This window comes from Quercus lobata, chromosome 2, assembly GCF_001633185.2.
Source record: "Quercus lobata isolate SW786 chromosome 2, ValleyOak3.0 Primary Assembly, whole genome shotgun sequence".
Classification (NCBI taxonomy): Eukaryota; Viridiplantae; Streptophyta; class Magnoliopsida; order Fagales; family Fagaceae; genus Quercus; species Quercus lobata.
Genome location: NC_044905.1, coordinates 49,928,604 through 49,936,071, shown reverse-complemented (window position 1 = coordinate 49,936,071; position 7,468 = coordinate 49,928,604).

Genomic DNA, 7,468 nt, shown 5'->3' with positions numbered 1-7,468 from the left:
CAGATGCCTCTAGAGAAGGAGAAGGAGAGGGAGACTCTACGAAGCCACCAGGGCTAGCCTGTCGTCGAGCAATACGACCGACATGGGTGTTCACCTGAAACAACTTATCACTGAGTGTGTCAAGGCGAGCATCCATGTGCTATAGTTGCACCATGACCACCTCGAGGGTCACACCACCTACCGATAAAGAAGAAGCGGATGTGGGAAGAGTGGAAGAAGCTGGAGGAGTCGCTGTCTCTGTCCGTGGCTACTTTGATCGAAGCTAAACCTCACTCTGTCTGATAGTAGTAGCGTCTATGGCACACATAACCGAAAAATTAGGAAACAGAAATATGGCGAAGAATCCGAGTGATAGCCGAAAGAAAAAATGAGCTTATCACAGGTCACCGTATCCCTATAGACATCTATAAGGGATAGAATGAAGTAAGAAGGAAAATCAATAGCGAGTCCCTCAAGAAAGGATAACAAAAATAGAGTTATAGTGAGACAATGGATGGAGAACAAATGTCATCACCATGTTAAGGAACCTCGAACCATTTGCAAAACCCGAGCAAGGAGTGTTTTGATGGTCATCCCAAGAAGAAGGTGTCTCACAGAAAAGAGATGAGAGTTCGTCTTTGGACACAGTTTTAAGACGATCGCAGCCAAGGTAGTTAAGATGCGCTACCCTAGGAACATGTAGCATCTCAAATACAATATTCGGAGTGACTACGATGCGCGTACCTCGAACGCGAGTGACAAAATGAGATACTGAATAATCGAATCCGTGCATATTGGAGTAAAACTCCTGTATGATCACGGAGAGAAAAGTGACCAATATGCCACACAGTGACTCACAACCCCTACTGTAGATGATAGTAGGAAGGTCAGTATCGGAAAAGTCCGATAGAATAACTTGGCATTTCGAATGAATACCTCGTCGTGAGAAGTTCTCCGAAAAGCTTTATCATCATGGAATCAGACGTGAGATGGAGTAGAATCAAAGGGGGAAGAAGAAGAAGATGCCCTAAAACAAAGAGGGTTCTGGAACGAAGTGGATTTTCGTTTAGGTGCCATAGAGCAACTAACAAAAGAAAGAGAGAGAGAAAATGGACAAACAGAAAAGCACCAAATAGTTCAATATAAGAATATAAAAGAAATGAAGGTATGTATGCATGAAAAATGCATGAGCATGTGATATACAACATTAAAAGCATCATGGGCTCAGCCCAATCCAAGCCTACCAGCACAAAACATTTTAACATATTAAGCACACATCTAAAATGCATGAATCATTATTAAAATGCACATGTGATGCAATGCATGATGATTTAAAATCATTTAAACAAAAAAATCCATCCCAAAAATTTCACAAAAACCTCATTAAACTTGAAAAACCCCAAAAACTTTTCAGAAACCCAAAACTTAGGTCAGAAAATATGAAATGCATGATAGAATAGAGAAAAAGGATCATACCAGATGAAGAAAACTTGATTTAGGCCGAAGATCAAGTGGGGTAAGTGAAGAGGTTTAGTTTAAGGTGATTGGGAAAGAGAGGAGAGAGTTTCTATCGAGAGAAATTGGAGAAAATGAGAAAAGAATTGCAATGAATTGACCCCTTGTGATGAATTAACCAATTAATTAGCCAAGTTAATTAATTAATTCAATTAGCATGCAATAAGTGTGGTAGCATAAACAAATCACCAACTAAGTTAATATGCAGTAGAAAATAAATTGACATGGTGATTTGTTACGAATGGGGAAAACCTACATAGCAAAAATCCCATTGGGTGATTTTAAGATCACCACTCTCGAGAATTCACTATTATCACAACAACCAGTTACAAGTAAAGGAATCCCAATACCTTATACTAACCTACAGTTGAACCCTTACCCCAATACCCAACTGAACTTGTTTTGTAGTGATAATCTTTCCTTTCAATGCATAGCTTCCAGTACATGACTAAACAATTCGATGCGCGGATCCCAATATGCGACTTACACACCAACTTGAGAAGGATGTTGGCTACAAAGTTCTTCAGTTCATCAACACGATTAAGATCATGAAACTCCTTGGTTAGAAAACCCTACGGCGTATAAACGCAGCAGCTTCTTCAAGAGAAAGATTAACTAAGGCATATGTCTCCGGTTCACAATATGCTCATGAAAAACTTTTGCATTAAGGTACATCAGTTGTGACGGCCCTTAAAACAATCCTTATATATCTTTAGGGTTGTAAGAAAAGAAAACCCAAACATCTATACACGGATTGGAGTGAAATCAGATTTGAAAAACTGATTTTTTTTTTAAATCCTAATAGATAAGGTATCTATCAAGCAGCTATCAAGCATCAGGCTAAACTGCCTTTTAAACCTCAATAGATGTTATCTGTCGAGCTTTAAAATCCAGCGCTTCTTCACTTATTTCTTGGACAGACTTACATGGTTTTAACACTTGGACTTGAAACATTGTTCCTTGAAGCATTAAACACATCCTAGATTTACCCAGTTACAAACAAATTGCATTTTATTAAAATATTAGGTAATTTTATATTGATATATGTTCCTAACATGATTCACATATGTCTTAACAAAGACTAATTTTCACATCTGAACAAAATAAATCGGAAGGTTGTGTTTCAAAAGTGCAATCTCAAGCCAAGAAATCATTTAATAAAACCAACTTAATCGTACAAAAAAAATAAATAAAGCTTGTGTAGTTGCCTGCCAAGCTAACCTTGAAAAGTTTCCTATGTGTGGGCCTTCAATGTAATATTTCTTGGATTGGGTTGCATAAGATAACAATGGGCAAGTTTGTTCCATAAACTCCATTGACAAACTTATTGGTTTTTAACATATCTTATTTTGTAACAACTTGGCATTGCCAAATCTTGTCTCATTCTATTTTTCCTAATAGCCATGGCGTAGTGAGAAAAATCTCAATATCAGGATCTGTATTTGTTTGTACAATATCAAACACCCAATCAAAGAACGTACATGCACCCCCTCCCCGGTCATTTCTTATTTTGTCCACACCTGTGCAGCAGAAAGATAATAATGGCATTTTCGTTTTACATTCAAAAGTTAACACATTAATATAAGAAATAAATTGTAAAATCTTTAATATTATTAGTACATAGTATTTTTAGAGTTTGTTTGGGAATAACTTATTTAGCTGAAACTAAAATTTTTTTGTTGAAAATACTGTAAGTAAAATTAAAAAATAGCTGAAATAGTACAGTGGAACTTATAAATTGTACTAAAAAGTGCAATGAGACCTATAAATAATAGCAAAAAAATCTGAATAGTAAAAAAGCTGGTTTTTTAAGCTATGCCAAATGCAACCTTAGCATCACTCTATTATATGTTAAAACATAGTCCAACTTATCATACATGCTAAATAAGAATGAGTGAAATTAAACTTTATCACCATAAACTACACTTTTAATTACACTTTGCACCCTCAAAATGCATAGCACCTTAAACTATAACCCGTGTTACACTTTACACCCCCGATCAATTCTACCGTTATCATGAATGATACCACATAAAAAGATCCAATTGTCCCTAAACTATACTCCCAATCACATTTTGCACCTTAAACTTTGGTTTTCCATCCAAAGTAACGGTAAAATTTCCTGCCAGGTGTAAAGCATAACACAGGTTATAGTTTAGAGTGCTAACTGTGCATTATGAAGGTTTATGATATAAAGTATAATTTGAAGTATAATCTAGGATGGTAAAGAAGAATGAATTAGAAACAATGAAATGTTGTTACTGAGTTTGTATGGTAAAAATTTATTGTATATTATGTGGTAGCTACTTATTTATGGGCAAAACTTAGATACTGTACCTTGTACCTTGTGTCCTATAGTTTGGTTCATTTTTCTTTAATTTTGCCACGCATTAAATTTACCACATTAGCACAACCTGACCTGAGATTACCATGTGAGTCTCTTTTAGGTGCTGGGCGAATGCTACATTGATCATATGTAGATGTGGCCAATGGGCAGATTTCTTTTGGAACAGGTGACACACCACTGTTGGACTGCTAATTCTTAGGGCTTAAGTTTATGCCTAACTAGTTTCATCTACCAGTCTTACAACTAAAAGTCAATAAATATTATCTTTACCAACAACAAAAAACAGTCAATAAATTTTATGTTATCCAGAAACTTCTCCTGCACCAAATTAACTTCACAACAATTTTCTATATAAACCAGTCCAATTCTTGATCTTATCTTATGTCTCCATAACAAACATGAACCTCTCCTAGCTCCTACCTTTCTTTGCAACTAAGGTTCCTAAAAAAAATTATGCCTTTTCATAGACATCCACCTCCACCACCGGGCCCACATCCGCCACCACCACCGCACTTATACGGTCCACCACCGCCTCCTCCACGTCCTGAATTTTATCCTCCGCCACCACCACCACCTCATCATCATCATCATCATCATCATCATCCACCTGGACCACCCCCACCACCCTATGCACCACCCCATCCTCCACCTCATGGTCCACCTCCACCACCATTTCTAGACCCTTATCGTCCTCCTCCACCTTGGTACCGCCCTCCTCCACCCTACTAGCATGCACACCATTTTACTAACACGCACGCACTACAGTTGGTTCTCTTTGCGCTTGTTTGTATCAGCTAGGAGAGACTGCTAGCTGCATAAGGATCCGGATGAGGATAGAGAAGCTTAATTTGTAGTGTTGTTTTTGGCTTGCTCTCTTTAAGAAGGAAAAATAAGATGCTCTTTTCTTGTCTTGTTGTGCAAGGTGTGGAATTTTCACCTCTTGTTGCAGTGCCTATATATATGGATGTGAGAAGTTTGTAATTTTGTGTATTCAACACACTGACCTTTTTTGTAGGATGAAATTTTTGTGTTCTATCACATCTTCTTATGATCGTTACAAAATTGATTTTCTGGCCATTTATAATTCGTGGTTGATATATGAAATCTGAGAGCTCTGGACATATAAAAGCTAGAAAATATTCTGCACTCATTTTTTTTTTTTTTTTTTGACTGAAATGGTAGAATTTATATTAAAGCAATGAACAAAGGTACAAGAGTAAAAGAAAAGGTCCTGAGGCATTTCAGGGCTATAGGGCCTGACACCCAGCACAAAGACAGATACAGGGAACATCAAATCATGTAGGCTTGATGCCTTGATGGTCATTTGGAAAAAGGATGAAAAAAATGTGCTGGAGGCACATTCATCGCAGACCTTTCTAAAGAAGGATAAGTGAAACACACCACAATATCTAATAGTGCGATTGTAAATTGAAAGGCAATCAAATTTGCCAAATTTTGAAGAGGAAGTGGTCATTGCTACTCTATGGGGATGCATCTTGAGAAGAAATGTTTTATAAATTATTGTAGCTGAATTTAGGTAGCATGCTACGTACGGTACATTTAATCATTGACGTTTACAACACCAAACTTCTCCCAAATCCAAAAATTAGGCCATGAATCTAAAGCAATTTTGTGTGAAAAAACTAATTGGAACTTGCAATTTAGTAGTTTGCTTGACGGTACTTCGGCAAAAAGTACTTATAAATTACATTATCCAATTTTTTTATGATCTATGGTGTCAGTTGCTATGATTACTGAGAAGGAATATGCTTGTAGCTTCCTCATCATTTTTCCAATTTTATGCACAATTTATCAGCCTGCTCACAGTGTAACACAATAATTCCATAAGTTTCCCTTTTTGTTAATCAAGTCCATAATTTTCCTTATTATTTCAATGAAGTTCTTGCTTCATAGCAAAATTTATAAATGAATAAATAAGTTTTAAATTTTTAATGGAAGTCGGCTTAATCATCTGGATTATCCATTGTGACATCAACATGGGCCCCTTTGCCGTGTGAACCATGTGAATAATCTTTTGAGGTGGCAAGAGCTGGCTGAATGTGTGTGTGTGAATATATATATATATATATATATATATATATATATATATGTATAGAGAGAGAGAGAGAGAGAGAGAGCTGGCCCAACCTAATCTATTTTTGAACCAATCACACCACAAGTAATCAGTACAGCCATAACAATTTTACAACAAAATTTTGGTGATAAATAGTTACTGGTATTCATCTACTCATAACTAATTTTATCTTTTTACTTACTATTAAGTGCTTATTGCTATTTTAGCCACCAACAAGCCTAAAGTAAGCTTCATCCAAGTAGGTATACTTGAAATATTTTACCAACTATGAACAGTCAGATGATGTATATGCAACCTACTATAGCTGAAGGGTAAAACTAAAATATCATATTTAATTGGCTCTCTCATCCAACTATCCTCTCTCTCTCTCTATCTCTCTCTCTCTCTCTCTCTCTCTCACACACAAAAATTTGCTCCACACTTTTTCTGCCCCAATCCTCTCCACTTCCATCACCCTCTCCGCTCTCCACCTCCATTTGCCTCCCTTACCCTCATTCTCTCTCGCCTCCCTCTTTTTTCTCTGCCTCCCTCACCCTTTATTCTCTCTCACATTCTTCTGCCTCCCTCACCCACTTTTCTCACCAGACCGGACCACCACCATATCACCCCAAGAAATCGACGAATATGGATTTATTGGTGGTTCATGGTGTTTCTCTGCTCACTAGTGGGTTTTTTTTGTGGTTCATGGTGGATTTTTGGATTTAGTGGTGGGTTTATCGGTGGTGTTGATAGTTAATTTGTAGGTTTTTGTGGGTTGGACGTGGTGGTGGTGTGTGTGTATGGTGTAGCATGATAAGGACTATGGGTTGCTAGTTTTTTTTTTTTTTTTGGGTGGTTTACTGGTGGTGTTGATGGTGGATTTGTGAGTTTTTTGAATTGGATGGTGGTGGTGTGTGTGTCTAGTGTAGCAGTGGTGGCGACCATGGGATTGTTGCCATGGTAGATCAGTGGCTACTTTGGTTTTGGGTTTTTTTTTTTTTTTGGTTGGTGGTTGTTGTTGGTGGTGGGGTGGTGGTTGTTTGGAAGGGTTTCAGTGATGGTTAGGTTGGGAATGGTGGTTGGGTTTTAGTGGTGAGTTTTTTTGCTATGGGGTTTGATTTTGGGATGGGGATTGACTATGGTGGTGGGGTGGTGGCAAATTTTCTTTTTTTGGGGATAATTTTAGTGGTGGAGAATTGGTGTTTGTGACTGAGTTTTGGTGGAAACTGGAGAGTGGTTGTGTGGGTTTACTGGAGAGAGAGACAGAAGGGAAGAGAAGAGAGAATGAATTGTTTATATTATTTAATGTTGTAGATTATATTATTTTAATAAGTTGTATGTAAAATTAGAAACTGAAATGATAAGTGAGTTGTAAAATGAGATTGTAAAATAGATAAAATAAACTTTGAGGATGTAAAATAGAACTGTGGGGCCCAATAATCCGTGGGCCAGGCCCATTCACTTGTTGGGGTCCAAAGGCCTAGGCCGAGGAGGGTGATGGCCCAAGCTCGGCAATACAAATACGACGTAGCCTTGGGACACAGCCGAGGACG